Genomic DNA, 16209 nt, shown 5'->3' with positions numbered 1-16209 from the left:
GGATGGACTGCTTGAGGCTCAGGAGTTGCAGACCAATCTGAGCAACAGTGAGACCATGTCTCTACTAAAAATAGAAAAAACTAGCCAGGTGTCATGGTAGACACCTGTAGTCCCAGCTACTTGGGAGGCTGAGGCAAGAGAATAGCTTGAGCCCAAGAGTTTGAGGTTGCTGTGAGCTATGAAGCCACTGCACTCTACCCAGGACAACAGAATGAGATGAAAGAAAGAAAAGAAAAGGAGGGAGGAAGGAAGGAAGGAAATTTAAATTATAATCTCCTTTCCTTTCTAAAGGAAATTCCTAATAGAGATTCCCTAAAACCCAGACAAGACTTCCCCATCTCACCTCATATACAACTATCGCTTTGCAAGCCTTAGTCAGTTGTTAGCATTAACACAATGCACACACAGACACACACAGACATACATGTCTGATCATTCTTCAAAGTTTCTTTCCACAGCCAAGGATGCAAGGAGGCAAGATCTTTTCCAATTACAGGTCCCTGTGGGGACATAGGAGGCACAAAATCAGACGAGGCTTTTCCCAAGCAAAGGCCTTAGCTGCCAATAGGACTGGGGTAGCTCTAGACCAGTGGTTCTCAACCTTCCTAATGCCGTGACCCTTTAATACAGTTCCTGTGGGTCACGGCCCACAGGTTGAGAACTGCTGCTCTAGATACTCCCACATGCAGGAAAAGGCTAAGCACCTGGAATCTCCCCTTCCTCCACAGCACCAGTAAACCGGCTGATGTCATCTCTCTGGTAACCACATGTCTGTCTCCCAGCCCCTGGGATTTCCTCACCTCAAATTGCACAATAAGGGTCTGCAGCTGGTCAGTCCAGTTACTTACAGCCTGGTGGCCAATGAAGCAAAGGTGAAAGGTTTACTACTTATAAGAACCATTAGTTTCACTCAGCCCTTGGCCATAGATTTTACTTCTAAACCTAGATCAAAAAGCATGCTGCTTTTTACAGAGACAAGACCAAATATGTACTCAAAAAGAACATCCCTGGCCACCATAGAAAGAAGACAAAGAAAGATAAAATCAGCTATGGCTATACTTCTTGGAAATGGTATGACACCCACTGATCCCCAGGCAAGAACATCTGGATAGGCTTTTCCACCCTAACAGGAAGTTTTCAATCACCTGGAACCTAGTACCATTTGGAATTTTATTCAAAAAGTTGTTCCTTTTTCATGAATTTTTCATTCCACAAGGAGATGCTATACACATAGCATTGGGATATCTTCAGTTTTCAAAAATTAGCAGCATAGGTATTGACAGCTTCAAAGCCGAAGCAGTCCATTTAAGCCCTGATATAGCATTACAAAAATAATGTATTAATTCCTAGTCAGAATGGGAGGTAGTAACTTTTTCACTAACCCCACTGAACAACATAGGATCCTGTCATAGGTAGATCACAATTTTCAAAGTGAGGGACCTCATCACCTTAAAGCTCAAGTACTTCCTGAAGTGACACACAGTTAAGGAAAAGAGCTTTGGCAAAGCTGGGCATACCTCGCCTACAGGCTCAGGCTACAGAGGTAGCATCAAACTTTCCTGACCTAACTCCAGGAATCCTTGGAAGCACTTTTCTTTTTCTCCATGTGGTGGGAACAGTCAACCCTTTTCATGGCAACATCACTAGTAGGGGCCAGAGAATGAAAAGACTGTTTTCATTAAACATGCCTTTATCAGTTTTTTTTATTATTATTTATTTTTTGAGAGGTAGTATCTCACTCTGTCACCCAGGATGGAGTGCAGTGGCACCATCATAGCTCACTATAACCTCGAATACCTGGGCTCAAGTAATCCTCCTACCTCAGTGTCCCGCAGTTTGGACTACAGGTGTGCAACACTATGTCCTGCTAATTTCTCTAATTTTTGTAGAGACAGGGTCTCGCTCTTGTTCAGTCTGGTCTTGAACTCCTGGCCTCGAGCAATCTTCCTGCCTCAGCCTACAAAGTGCTAGGATTACAGGCATGAGCCAACACACCTAGCCTATTCGGAGGTATTTTAAAAAGTGTTCTCAAGAACAACACTGATGGCACTGATTCTTCTTCACCTATTTTCTTTCCCAAATGCCTGATTTCCTTTCAGATGTATTCTTGGTGTTACACTTACCAGCTGTGATTAAGGCTAGCTTTTACTCCACATCAAAGAGGAAAGGGAAAAAGGAGGGTGCTTCCTGAGGTAACTAAGTAAAATAAGGAGGAGAGAAAGAAAAGGAAAGACGAGGGTTAAAGAGGACGTAAGTAGGATTTGAAAAACACCTACAAGAAGGGAAACTAAATTGCCTATGATTGATGAGAGAAATAAAAGCCAGTGGGTTTCCAAGTAGCTAGAATTGTAGTAGTAGGAAAGACACTTTGGGCATTAAGAGACAGTTACCAGTTGGGTCACTTGCCTAGGACAACTTGATTTAAGACCAAATGGGATGTGGGAAAGTATCAAATTCCAGACATAGGCTCACAACTCTTATGAAGCCCAAATCAAACCATTAGTTCAACCGGATGTTGTTGGCATCCATGATGAACAGTCTACACAGCCCACAGGGAATGCTCACTGCCTGTTCTCTTGGAGGTAGCTGGGTAGCTATCTATCTATCTTCTCATGGATACTTTCTACCTATCTATCTAAAGAAAAGGAAATATCCCAGAGTGCTGCATCACTTAGCTCTAACAGTCCCAGTAAAGTAGAAGGCACTCTCATGGGTGATAGAAGGTCAGGATAGAGTCAGGGCTTACAGAATACAAAAAAAATATGGGATGAGCACTGTGGTAAATGTCACAGGGATTTAGAGATAATGAACGAATTGCAGAATAGCAGAGGCAGCCCACTTGAAAGTATACAGAGCTGATTATAGAGCACTTCTCTCCACAACTATTCTACCCAATTCAATTACTTTCTTCAGCAAATTTCAGCAAGCTGAGAGCCTCTCACAGTCACACACTGCAAGAGTGAGCGTGAGTCCTCATCACCACACTGCAAAGACAAGCATGCCTCTGCACTTATTTAGTAAAGTTGCTGCCTTACTAAGACCACAGGGCAGTTTCAAAAGACTTTGGAAATTGTCTTTGTCCAACTCATTCTGCACTGGTAGAAACCAATGCAAATATTTAACTGGAAAGAAAAATATATATAAACTAGGCAAGATTTGATTTAAATCCCAGAATCATTCCAGGGGACAGGAATAAGGAAAAAATGCAGTTCTGCTTATGTGTATGTTGGGGAGAAAGGCTGTGGTTACAGAGGCAGAAAGTAAACAGTTTTATTTCTTCTTCAAAGACCTGCCTGTCAGGAATGCTAAGGGGGCATTTCTCAGTTCCTTTATCTCCTTTTATTTCCTACTTTTTAGTGACAGGAACCCTACTGGAATCACATCATACCACCTTCAGGGCACAAGAACTGGAACACAGCTATGAACAGAAAGAATAATCAACAAATGTAGAATTTTGACATGTTAGCAAACATTGAAGATTTCCGGAAGCTAAAACTTCCAAGGACCAATTTCTACAAGATGGGGAAATCAAAGCCAGGTGAAGATCTGGACTGAGTTTCAAATATTTCTGGGTTTATAAAGGAGGTGGAAGGTGGGAGGAAGAATTCTGGAACTGAATTTGCAGAAGGTCAAGCTTCCCACATCCCAATGGTGAATGGTGACAGCAAACAGGTGTGGACCCAGAGCAAGCCCAGGAATGAACAAAGCCACTTTCCACCAATGTGACCCTTATCAGAGACTTGCCATCATTTTTTTTTTAAGATATATATATATATTTTTTTTTTTTTTTTAGAAACTATAAGATTTTTTTTTTTTTTTTTTGTAGAGACAGAGTTTCACTTTATGGCCCTCGGTAGAGTGCCATGGCATCACACAGCTCACAGCAACCTCCAACTCCTGGGCTTAAGCAATTCTCTTGCCTCAGCCTCCCAAGTAGCTGGGACTACAGGCGCCCACCACAACACCTGGTTATTTTTTTTTGTTGTTGTTGCAGTTCGGCGGGGCCGGGTTTGAACCCGCCACCCTCGGTATATGGGGCCGGCGCCCTACCGACTGAGCCACAGGTGCTGCCTTTTTGTGTGTGTGTGTGTGTGTGTGTGTGTGGTTTTTGGCCAGGGCTGGGTTTGAACCCACCACCTCTGGCATATGGGACTGGCACCCTACTCCTTGAGCCACAGGCACCACCCGAATTGCCATCATTTTTAAAGACATTTTATACTCTTTCAACTTGACTACATTTAGTAATTTTATCTGTTTTGCAGTCATTTGAGTTCCCTTCCAGATCCATGAAGGATGCTCATGGTAATGGTTCTCTGCCTCTTGCCCATCTAGTCTCTTCTGGATACCCCAGGCTTACTCTCTGGGTTCCCCTCTCATCTCTATGGAGTCCTATCTTCTTTATCATGAAATACTGTCTCTTTAGACAAGAGGAAATTGAGAGAGAAATGTGCCTTGCGCAAGATCACACCACAAATTAGTAGCACAGCAGGGATAGGAATCCAATTCTCCAAAGTCTAGTCCAGCACTCTTTCCAACTGACCACAATACCTCTGTTACAGGAGAAACATCTGCCCTAGAGCACCAAGACCAAGAATCAAAACAGTTTACTGCATGTCTTTGAAAGCAAAACAACACAGCCAGAATGTTTGGCAGAAACTAACTAAGTATTTCCTCTGTGACCTATGCCAGAGGTGAAAACTGTGGGAGTGGGAGAGGCACAGCACTCAGGGAAATTGAAGAGAAGACCATTGCAAAGGCCAGCAGACGGGTAACAAACGAAGAAGAATGCAATCTTAAACTGAAGACAAGCTAGGGGGAAAGGAATCAGAGTTTTAAAAAACAATGTGGTTGAGCTTTAAAAACAGGATTCGAAATCTAAAGGTTAATGTAAATAGACTGTCATCTATAAGGGAAAACATTAGGAAGACTATCTTTATAAATTTGGGATGAAAAATAATTTTTAAAGAGGAAACAAGAAGTGCAAACCAAAGAAAAAGTTGACAGAAAGGATCTAGAACTAAAATCTCAGGAAAACAAAGAAGCAATAACCATTCTTAGGCCTACAACATAAACCTGTGTAGAAGCAACAAAACCTAGAAAACCTACTCTCAGCACCAAAGTCTGAACTGAAACCTGGCTTACAAAGAAAGCCCAAAGGCTAACCATGAAGGAAGTGAAGGAAGTAAGAAGGGAGAGAGAAAGAGAATGTATACTATGCTAATATGGCCAAAAAGAAGCTGGCATAAAGCTATGAGATGATAAAGCACACAGGAATCTACAGGTGTGAAATGAAAGCCTGGGAAATCAAGGAGAAAGCAGATAGGCTAAAGGCAGAGAACCGTTGCCATGGAACATCATTAGTGAAAGTGGAAGGAAATTCAAGGGACCCCCAACAAGGAACTTTGCTGGGAGAACTGAAGAAGTCACTACATAGTGGAAGTCACTACATGAGTCTAATAATAAGTCTAATGGTGAAAAAAAAAAAAAAAAAAAGAAAGAAAGAAAGAAAAAACCCTACCTGAATTATCCAAGAGAAATTCTCCAAATGGTGTGAAATCTGTGAAAAGAGTAGAAAAGTTGTTACCATCAAGTAAAATTCACTTAAGCTTCCCAGTGACCTTTAAGAAAGAAAAATCCTCAAAAGGCAGATAGGATCCTTCAAATTTGGTATCAAGACTTCAAAGGGGCTCGGCACCTGTAGCTCAGCGGCTAGGGCACTGGCCACATATAATGGGACTGGTGGGTTTAAACCCGGCCTGGGCCTGCCAAACAACAATAACAACTACAACAAAAAAATAGCCGGGCATTGTGACCTGTAGTCCCAGCTACTCAGGAAGCTGAGGCAAGAAAATCGCTTAAGCCCAAGAGTTTGAGGTTGCTGTGAGCTGTGACACCACGACACTCTACCGAGGGCAACACAGTAAAACTCTGTCTCCAAAAAAAAAAAAACCTCTTCAAGTGAACAAGGGTACAGGGCTGTGTACCTGTGGTCCCAGGTACTTAAGAGATTAAAGCAGGAGGGTCAATTCAGCCCAGGAGTTTGAGGATGTATTGGGATCTGATCACACCTGTAAATAACCACTGCCCTCTAGCTTGGGCAACATTGTAAGACCCTATCCCTAAAATTAATAAAAATTTTATAAAGGAGTTTCCACAAAGAACAAAGAGATCTGAGGCAGGCTTTCTACCAATGTTCCCAGAGGCAATGGGTTTTTCCCTTGCACCTACTGTAAGCATGGTGAAAAGTAACATGATGAAGGCTGTGCCTGCACCCTAGGTGGACAGGCTGACATTGGGAGCAAAGGCTAGGTAACCAGACCAGCAAAATAGGCCACGGGGTGGTCACTCCCTCATAGGGTCCACCTTTCTTCTCACATGCCATACATACAGACTGGAGAAAGGGAAAGAAAGAACCTGGAGCTCTTAACCTCAGAGGGTTCATATTCTACTTGAGGACCCAGGAATACTCCAAAAAACTAGGGACCCCTGCATCAACATGTCAGCGTAACAAGCACCAACACGCGGTCCAGACAATAGGCTGGGAGGACTATTCCTTTTCTTAGGAGAGAGTGCTGACAACTACGGCAGTGACAGACAAATAAGAAAAAGTCTAATTTCAGGAGTAGAAGGGAATTTCAGCAGACAGATGAATTGCTTCCTGATTATGAACTGATCCACTTACTGGGTAAAGTCTATGAGACACAGAGTTAAACCAAGGAGAGTATTATTTTTTAAAAGGCATCTCTTCCCTAGGTGGAAAAATTGAGAATGCAGACAAAAGGAAGAAGTAACCTCCATGGAAGAAGGGAAATCCCCCACCCAAGGCCTCATTTGTAATCAAGGGCAGAAAGGATCAAACTAACATAAACAGGCCAGGGAAGCGAGAGTGCCCTTCTCCAGAGAGGCCAAAACACACACTTCCCCCAGCATGGCCCCTGAAAGGCAAGGTAGCCTAGAAGAGTTGGGGAATTCCCAAGATGCTTTCAGGCTCTTTTTGTTTCCAGGAACTCGAACCATTCACCAAAACTCCAGGACACTGAGACCAGGTGGAAGGTGAAGCTAAGATTCTGCTGTTTGTTGGAGAAAAAATGCAGTTTGTGAAAAGTCCACACAAGAAAGACTCAGAAGAAAAATAACAAGGCAGGGCGGCGCCTGTGGCTCAGTGAGTAGGGCGCCGGCCCCATATGCCGAGGGTGGCGGGTTCAAACCCAGCCCCGGCCAAACTGCAACAAAAAAATAGCCGGGCGTTGTGGCGGGCGCCTGTAGTCCCAGCTGCTCGGGAGTCTAAGGCAGGAGAATCGCGTAAGCCCAAAAAGTTAGAGGTTGCTGTGAGCTGTGTGACGCCAGGGCACTCTACCCGAGGGCGGTACAGTGAGACTCTGTCTCTACAAAAAAAAAAAAAAAAGAAAAATAACAAGGCAATGTGGCAGGACCACCCTAACTTCTGAGCACGGAGGCCAGAGTCCTTTAGGCTCCCCACACCCCTCCTTAGCGCCAGTACAATAAACAGCTGCTCCAGAGCAAACAATGGCCCTTTGTGCCTTTACCTTTAGATTATCTTGGAGCACTAAACAGAATAATTCCTTTGCAAGAGCAATTCTCCTAAACACTAGCCCAGGCCAAGATGAAAGTTTTTACCCTCTACAATACAGCATCCCTCTCAAGTAAGTCCATACCTGGTTCAAATAAGTAAGGGTCTGGTGCAACCCTCATCCCCACCTGTCCCCACCCAGCATAGGAAGCAAGGGCAGATGGGTCCTTGAAGCCCTTTCCTGGACCCTTCTCTGATCAGACACCAGAGCTGCAACTCTGGATTTCTTCCTGGCCTGGCCACAGAACTAAAAGCCTAAGAGCTGCTCTACCTCCCTTGTTACCATCCACTAGAATATTCTATGTGGAGTGAAATGACATTGGTCATTGATACTCTTTTTATCAAGATACCTGTCAAAATAGACCCTCAAATGTAACTGTGATTAAATAAATAAAGTATCAGACAAGCTGGACAGTCAAGCTTCTCCTGATGTTGCACTACCAAATGAAAACTCCCAAACTGACAAACATCAAGTAATTTATGTTGTAACTTTTCTTGAATTCGAAATATTCTAAATATAACCTAATTTTGTAATAGATGAGTAGAAGATCCTTTCTTGGTTGTCCTGTTAACCAATTTTATTTATTTGTTTAATGCATTTATTATTTTGGTTTACAAATGTCTTTTCTTATATCATATGAAGATGATACTAGGTTTGGGGGTTCAAATTCTGGATCTGGGGCCGGGCACAGTGGCTCACACCTGTAATCCTAGCACTCTGGGAGGCTGAGGCTGGAGGTCTGCTTGAGTCCAGGAGTTTGAGGTTTCTTTGAGTGAGGCTGAAGCCAATTGCCTTGGCAAAAGAACGAGACTCAGTCTCAAAAAGTAAATAAATAAAGATAAAAAGATCTTGGGCAAGTACTTGATCTGAGTCATGATTTCTTCTTCTCTGAGACAATAATCAGATTTATGAAAGTAAATTAGCAAGTTTTGAATAACACACAGTAGGTCCCCTGTGCTGACTCAGTACTTCCTCAGTAGTGTTCTCTCCTGTCCTCCCCCAAACGCTAGGCTTCTTAGAGACTTTTTTTTTTTAATTTTTATTTATTTATTTTGCAGTTTTGACCAGGGTCAGGTTTGAACCTGCCACCCTTGGCATATGGGACCACCGCCCTACTCCCTGAGCCACAGGCGCCACCCAGAGACTTTTTAAAAGACAGCTGGCAGGCGGGGCATGATGCCTCACACCCCTAATCCTAGCACTCTGGGAGGCTAAGGCAGGTGGATTGCTTAAGTTCAGGAATTCAAGACCAACCTGAGCAAGAGTGAGACCCCATCTCTACTAAAAATGACTGCTATGAACTGTGATGCCATGGCACTCTGCTAAGGGCAACAAAGTGAGACTCTGTCTAAAATAAATAAATAAATAAAAGACAGCTGGCAGTAACACAAAATACAACATTTTCCCATAAGAAATCAAAGCCAGTACATTTTACAAGGGTACATGTTAAACTACTAAGTGTAGAATATAAATGTCTTAACACAATAACTAAGAAAATGAGGTGAAGGCTGTTAACCAGTTTAATGACAGTATCTCAAATTGTATATAAAACCAGCACATTGTACCCCATAATTGCATTAACGTACACAGGTATGATTTAACAAAAATAAAAATAATAAACAGAAAAAAAAAAAGGAAATCAAACCCATGTAGAGCTCCTTACCTTGTATGGCTGGTCATATTCCCGTGGGTGCCCTCACTCAGTTCCTTTCCAGGCTCAGAGGCAAGGCCCTCTCATTTCTCCCTCTCAAGAGCCTGGAATTATGAATTCTTAGGTGGCTCAGGGTTCTCTAAGGGCAAGGCTTTGAGTGTCATCCTGGAAAATATTAAAATGTGGAAAAACCACTCATCCCCCCACCTCGTGTTTCAATGTGGTATGGAATCAACACTTTGATGGTTTCCTTTTGGAGTTCGTTCAATCTGCTCTACACAAACACTGCATCAGGGCTCTATCATTGCGCTGAACAAATGTTCCAAAAGGGCAAAAAAAAGTGGCACCAGTTTTTTCAGGAATGTGCAGTCTTATTTCACAGCATGTCTTTCCATCAGGAAAGCAAATAATTTCTCTGTGCCACACAGGCCATTAGAGTGCCATGAGTGCTATCTTTTCTGGGACCACAGAAGAGTTTATATAGTTAAATTCTTTACAAGGATGATGTAGTAAATCCACATGTTAACTTTGATTTAATGTCAGAACTTTGTAAAAGCTTCTCATTTAAAACAATTTACAAATCAGGACAAAAACCCTTACTGGCCCAAGAATCCCAAATTTTGGTTACAAAATTGTAGTCACCCTTTTTGATGACAAGCTGAGGCCCCCAAACATGTGGCCAATGTGTGAAAAGAACCCTTGGGATGTATCACTAATCTCAGTCTGCTCACTGCTACTTGGACACAAACTCTGCGAGAGGCCTCATTTTCCTCTCCTATTCAAATGTAAATAAGAATCTCTATATTTATAAGGATGTCCAAAGGATTATTTATATGGGAGACAGTCTCTGGGAAGGAAGCACCCTTGGCAACAGCTACCTCTGCAGACCTCCAGCCCCACTGCCTCTCCTTTCCGGCCTCCTGTCATATGGAATGCATATATCCTGTTATAAATAATATACTGTCAGGCTGCCGTAAATCATCATCCAGCTTATCCCACTCCTGCCCTTCCCCCCCCCCCCCGAGTTTCTTGTTCTTCTACACCTCCAGGCCTTTTGCACATACTGTTCCCTCTTCCTGGAATGTCTTCCCACTCCATTTGCTCAGTCAACTCCAACAGTCCCTCAATAGGCAACTTACACAGCACCAACTCTGGTTACTTCCCCTGACCCTGAGGCTTTTTTTTTTTTTTGGCCAGAGCTGGGTTTGAACCCACCACCTCCGGCATATGGGACCGGTGCCCTACTCCTTGAGCCACAGGCACCGCCCGAGGCTTCCTTTTTATTTGAGACAGAGTCTCACTCTGTTGCTTCAGGTTAAAGTACCCTGGCATCATAACTCATACCAACGTCAAACTCCTGAGTTCAAGTAATCCTCTTGCCTCAACCTCCTGAGTAACTGGGACTAACGACACCCACCATGATGCCCAACTAGTCTATTTTTAGTAGAGACAGGGTCTCCCTCTTGCTCCGGCTGGTCTCAAACTCCTGGGCTCAGGCAATCCACCTGAGTGCTAGGATTATAGATGTGAGCCACCACCTGGGGTCAACCCCGGGGCTTCCTTGGCATCTTCTCTTTGACACTCTTTGCTTTCCTCTGGCCAAAGTACCTACATCATAGTATGTGTTGGTTTATCATATGTACCCTAAAATAATTTTACATAACTCATACTCCCCATCCATTTAAATTAATATTTAAATTTACAATTCTTCTTTGGAAATGTTTATATCAGTACAGTGAAACTAAATTTTATACACTGGATGTCAAAAGTTTAAATATCATTAGTTTATTATAAAACAGAGACATGGTAATTATTTACATGATAAAAAATTTCAGAACTTAGTCACATGAGCAGCTTCATGTTGATGCCATTTCTTTTTTTGTTTGTTTGCTATCTTTTTTGTTTTTGTTTTTGACACAGAGTCTCCCTCTGTTGCCCTGGATAGAATGCCAGCGGTGTCAAACTAGCTTACAGCAACCTCTAACTCCTGGCTTCAAGCAATCCAAGAATGTCACCATCTTTAAATAAAAAATAATCTTTGCCACCTAGAACTACTTTCATGCCTCCATATTCTGGGATAAGAACTTTATCACCAACTTTCACACTAACTGGTTGAATCTCTCCACATTTCCTTTTAGAGCCTGATCCAACAATTACGACTATTGCTTACAATAGGTTTTTTTTGTTTCTTTGTTTGTTTTTTCAGACAGAGTCTCACTTTGTAGAATGCCCTGTCATCATCGCTCACAACAAACTCAAACTCCTGGGCTCATGCAATCCTCCTGCCTCAGCCTCCCAAGTACCTGGGACTATAGGCACCCACCACAACACCCAGGTATTTTTTCTATTTTAAGTAGAGACAGGGGTCTCGCTCTTGCTCAGGCTGGTCTTGAACTCTAGAACTCAAGCAATCCACCCACCTCAGTCTCCCAGAGTGCTAGGATTACAGATGTGTGCCTAGCTGCTTGCAATACTTTTCTTCATGATTTTTCTGGAAACATAATGCCTCCTTTGGTTACAGTTTTGGCTGCACACCTTTCAACCAATACTCGATCAAAGATGGGAAACAAGTTTCTAAATGCTTGTCCCGCCATGACTCCTCACTGCCACAACTCATACTCTGCCTCCTGCAGCCACTGCAAGGAGAGAACCGTAAGTCCAGCTCTTGAGACATGCGAAAAACTACATTTCTCTCTTAAATAAATCCAAATGATCCAATGGAATCTACATACTATAGTGGATCAATCACCCATTTAAAAAACATAAATTTTAGCCGGGCGCGGTGGCTCACGCCTGTAATCCCAGCACTGTGGGAGACTGAGGAGAGAGAATCGCTTGAGCTCAGGAGTTCGAGACTCACCTGAGCGACAGTGAGACCCCGACTCGTGAAAAAAATGGAAAAACCCAGCCGGGCGCCGCGGCGAGCGCCTGTAATCCCAGCGGCTTCCGGAGGCTGAGGCAGCGGGGTACCCACAGCCCGAGTCTGAGGTTGTGGTGAGCTACCACGCCCACTGCACTCTGCTCAGGGGCATAGGGTGGGACCCTGTCTCAACAACAATAACAAAAAAAAAGAAACATAAATTTTAGCCGGGTACAGTGGCTCACACCTGTAATCCTAGCACTCTGGGAGGCTGAGGAGGGAGGACAGCTTGAGCTCAATAGTTTGAGACCAGCATGAGCAAGAACAAGTCCCCATCTCTACTAAAAATAGAAAAACTAGGCTCAGCGCTCCCAGCTCAGTGGTTACGGCGCTGGCCACATGCAGCAGGGCTGGAGGGTTCAAATGTGGTCTGGGCCAGCTAAACAACAAATGATAACTGCAACCAAAAAATAGCCAGGTGTTGTGGCGGGCACCTGTAGTCCCAGCTACTTGGGAGGCTGAGACAAGATAATCGCTTAAGCCCAAGAGTTTGAGTTTGCTGTGAGCTGTGACACCCACAGCACTCTACCAAGGGTGACATAGTAAGACTCTGTCTCAAAAAAAAAAAAAAGGAAAGAAAAATAAGCCAGGCGTCCTGGTAGGCATCTATAGTCCAGCTACTTGGGAGACTGAGGCAGGAGGATCTCTTGAATCTAGGAGTTTGATGTAGCTGTGAGCTATGATGCCATGGCAATCTGGCACATGGTGACACAGTGAAACTCTGTCTCAAAAATAATTAATTAATTAAAAAAAAAATTAAAGACATAGGGCGGCGCCTGTGGCTCAAGGAGTAGGGCGCCGGTCCCATATGCCAGAGGTGGCGGGTTCAAACCCAGCCCCGGCCAAAAAAATCACAAAAAAAAAAAAAAAATTAAAGACATAAATTTTATACCATTCCTTTTACTCCTTGAATGTATTTCCTTTTATTTCCTTTTCAGAATGTCACCCTAATATTTATGCTTCAAAAATATTTTAATGATCAATTTATGATACTTCTTTGCAATAATCTGTGTGAATATACACATATATAATATATGTACATAAAGTTTTAATTCTCCTATGACCATAAGATCTAAGTGTTAAAGAAAATTTATTTTCCTTCTGGATTGGGTTTTCAATATCTTTACTATCACTATGTACTTGATCAAAACATAATTACATAATTGGCATTATTATTAAATACGAAAAGTAAAATTTTATTTGAAATTCATTAGTTTTTCATTTTTACAGCTAGAAATGACAAGAAACCTTATTCACATAAATACCTAGAAAGGAGTGAAAGAAATTTTGCTATAGCTGTATCAGTCAATTTTTTTGCAGATTCAGAGTTACATGCCAAAATCACAAATTGAAGTAGCTAGCATCAAAAGTTATTTTTAGGCCAAGCACGGTGGCTCAAGCCTGTAATCCTAGTACTCTGGGAGGCCGAGGTGGGTGGATTGTTTGAGCTCAGGAGTTTGAGACCAGCCTGAGCAAAAGCGAGACCCTATCTCTATGAAAAATAGAAAAAAAGTAAAATAGCCCAGCACTGTGGTGGGTGCCTGCTATACCAGCCACCTAGGAGACTGTGGCAAGAGGATAAGAGGATCACTTAAGCCAAAGAGTTTGAGGTTTCCGTGAGCTATGGCACTCAACCCAGAGTGACAAAGACCCTATCTCGAAAGAAAAAAAAGTTATTTTTAATTATGTACCAGCTGACAAATGCTTCAATTTTGTAAAAAGCAAGAACTGGAAACCATCTGACAGAAAAGGACTTGGTACCCAGAGTCAGACACACAAATAGCAAGACTCAGGATCAGTAATGGCTATATCTTTTTTTTGAGACAGAGTCTCAGTATGTCGCCCTCAGTAGAGTGCTATGACATGACAGCTCACAGCAACCTCAAACTCTTGGGCTCAAGCGATTCTCTTGCCTCAGCCTCCTAAGTAGCTGGGACTACAGATGCCCACCACAACATATGACTATTTTTTTGTTGCAGTTATCATTGTTGTTTAGCAGTCCCAGCCCGGGTTCAAACCCACCAGCTCTGGTGTATGTGGCTGGCGCTGTAACCATTGAGCAACGAGTACCAAGCCTATACCTTTTTTTAAAGTGGGAGAAGAGACTGAGAAAGGAAATAACCTTGAGTACAACTATATTTTTAGACAGATTAACTTCTGGAAAGAGGACATCGAAAGTCAAGGATCTAGAAATTTTCCCCAATTTGAAGACCACTAGCTTATCTGCTTCTCCCACCAAAATGGGAGCACTATCAAAATTAGAAATTAATATCAAATTATATTTATTCATGGATAATTACTGTTATACCTTAACAGAAAGAGATCAAAAGCAACCTAATTGCGCTTCAATAAAGGTCTGATTATCCAAGAGGATTACCTGAGGCAAACCAGCCTGGGAAATATCACAAGATGCTGTCTCTAAAAACTAAAACTAAAAATATATAAATTAACCAGGAATGATGGCACACACACACCTATAGTCCCAGCTATTTGGGAGGCTGAGGCACGAGGATCACTTGAGCCTAGGAGTTTGAGGTCACAGGGAGCTATGATTGTGCCACTGTATTGGGCAATAAAGCAAGACCCTATCTAAAAAAAAAAGTCTGATCAAATAAATTATGGAAAACTCAAAAACAAAAAACACATTACATGGTTTCCTTTCAGGACTGAATCAAGTCCCTCCATAATCAAGGCCACACCTATATTCCCAGACTTGGCTCCTACCAGCCCTTCTACACAGGCCCCACGTACATCATTCTCCACTGTCGGTGATGATTTCTAGACTACACTATGGAAACCATAGCCCAGAGAGAACAAATATGGAAGTACCAGAGCACATATCGACAATAAAGCCCAAAGGGTATTACTGAGTCTTGCTGTGAACATTTATGGAAGTGTAACCTGGAAGCCTAGGTCTGGGAAGAGGTGTGGGGAAGGAAGTTTATAAGCTGAGATGGCAGGCAGCAAGGACTTAGAGGAAGGATGAACACAGCATGAAGGATTCAGTTTTCAAAAAGAAATTGGTGAGGCTAGGAAAGTGATCTCTCCACAAGCTGCTGGCCCCAGAGAACAGGGCTCTGTCCTTGTAAGAAGACAAGGGGAAGGCAGTATAATCTGAACAAAAGTAGTGCCCAGATTGAACCAGGCAGAGCATTTCTGGAGAAGGCCCACAGTCAGCCCACGGGGAGGAAGGGAAGGCCAGAGTACTTGGGGGAAGCAGGGCTTACAGATGGGAGTACACACTGGTTTTATAAAACATTTCCCACTTTTGTGCCTCAGGAGACTCTTCCAGTTAAAGTCACCTTCCTCTCCACCTGCCACCCTTCCAAGGGCCACGATTATTTCCCTTGTTCTCCATGCAGCTGCCTCAAACCCTTCTGCTCACAGTCAGTTCTGACATCTCTAAACCCTGTCATTCTGTGTTTATACCACATGCATGGCATAAGTCTTCTAATGTGCCTCATGAATCCACTTGTATTTTCGTATTAATCTTTTGCCCTTTATTGTAGGTGTTTCATGCCTTTCTAAGGACAGGGTCTGTGATTTATTAAGTCTTCCTATCCCAGAGTCAGTCCTCAATGCATTTACTGTACAAGATACCTACATCCTTGCAGTTCCAATGGACTCACTCTTTCCTGCTACTCATCCCAAATGTCTACCTCTTTTATATAATTAAACATTCACTATACACATCCGAACTTTTGGGTCATTCACAGTCTCCACCTTAGTGCTTCAAACTTGCTAAGCACTCAGTGAAACTTTGCCAAATCAATCACTCAGGTGCTGCTCTATCTGGAAGCTGTAGCACCAATTAGGCAGTGCTCCAGAGACAAACCCAAATGATGTGGCTTTCACATATAAACCACATCCTAGCAGAGCATTCTCTCATCCTGGGAGGGCTTTCTCTTGAAGCTAATCTTAACAAGAATGAAATGTGGAATTTCATTTCCCTTATACAAAGCCATTTTCCAAAATGGGGGGTGGGGAGGACAAGAGTGTTATAATTAGGTGATCATTAAACTTACCATCACAAAATTTAAAAATAC

The 16209-nt window shown here is 42.8% G+C and overlaps 1 protein-coding gene and 1 pseudogene across 3 annotated transcripts in view; both read right to left on the bottom strand.

The window, feature by feature from the left end:
• DENND2B (DENN domain containing 2B) overlaps positions 1–16209 on the bottom strand; it is a 173717-nt gene that overhangs the window by 135126 nt on the left and 22382 nt on the right. Inside the window, exons 2-3 of one of the 3 annotated variants that reach the window (XM_053562346.1) lie at positions 5519–5557; positions 425–500 (exon numbers count right to left, since the gene is read on the bottom strand). The exons of 1 other annotated variant lie outside the window; for it this stretch is intronic. The gene's annotated coding sequence lies outside the window, so the exon portion shown is untranslated. The remainder of the gene's footprint in view (positions 1–424; positions 501–5518; positions 5558–16209) is intronic. One more of the 3 variants, XM_053562347.1, reaches the window with a different exon arrangement.
• On the bottom strand, positions 11224–11837 carry LOC128564398 (10 kDa heat shock protein, mitochondrial-like; annotated as a pseudogene).

This window comes from Nycticebus coucang, chromosome 14, assembly GCF_027406575.1.
Source record: "Nycticebus coucang isolate mNycCou1 chromosome 14, mNycCou1.pri, whole genome shotgun sequence".
NCBI classification, from domain to species: domain Eukaryota; kingdom Metazoa; phylum Chordata; class Mammalia; order Primates; family Lorisidae; genus Nycticebus; species Nycticebus coucang.
Note: the sequence above shows the minus strand (reverse complement) of the source record. Positions and strands in the feature narration are given on the sequence as shown.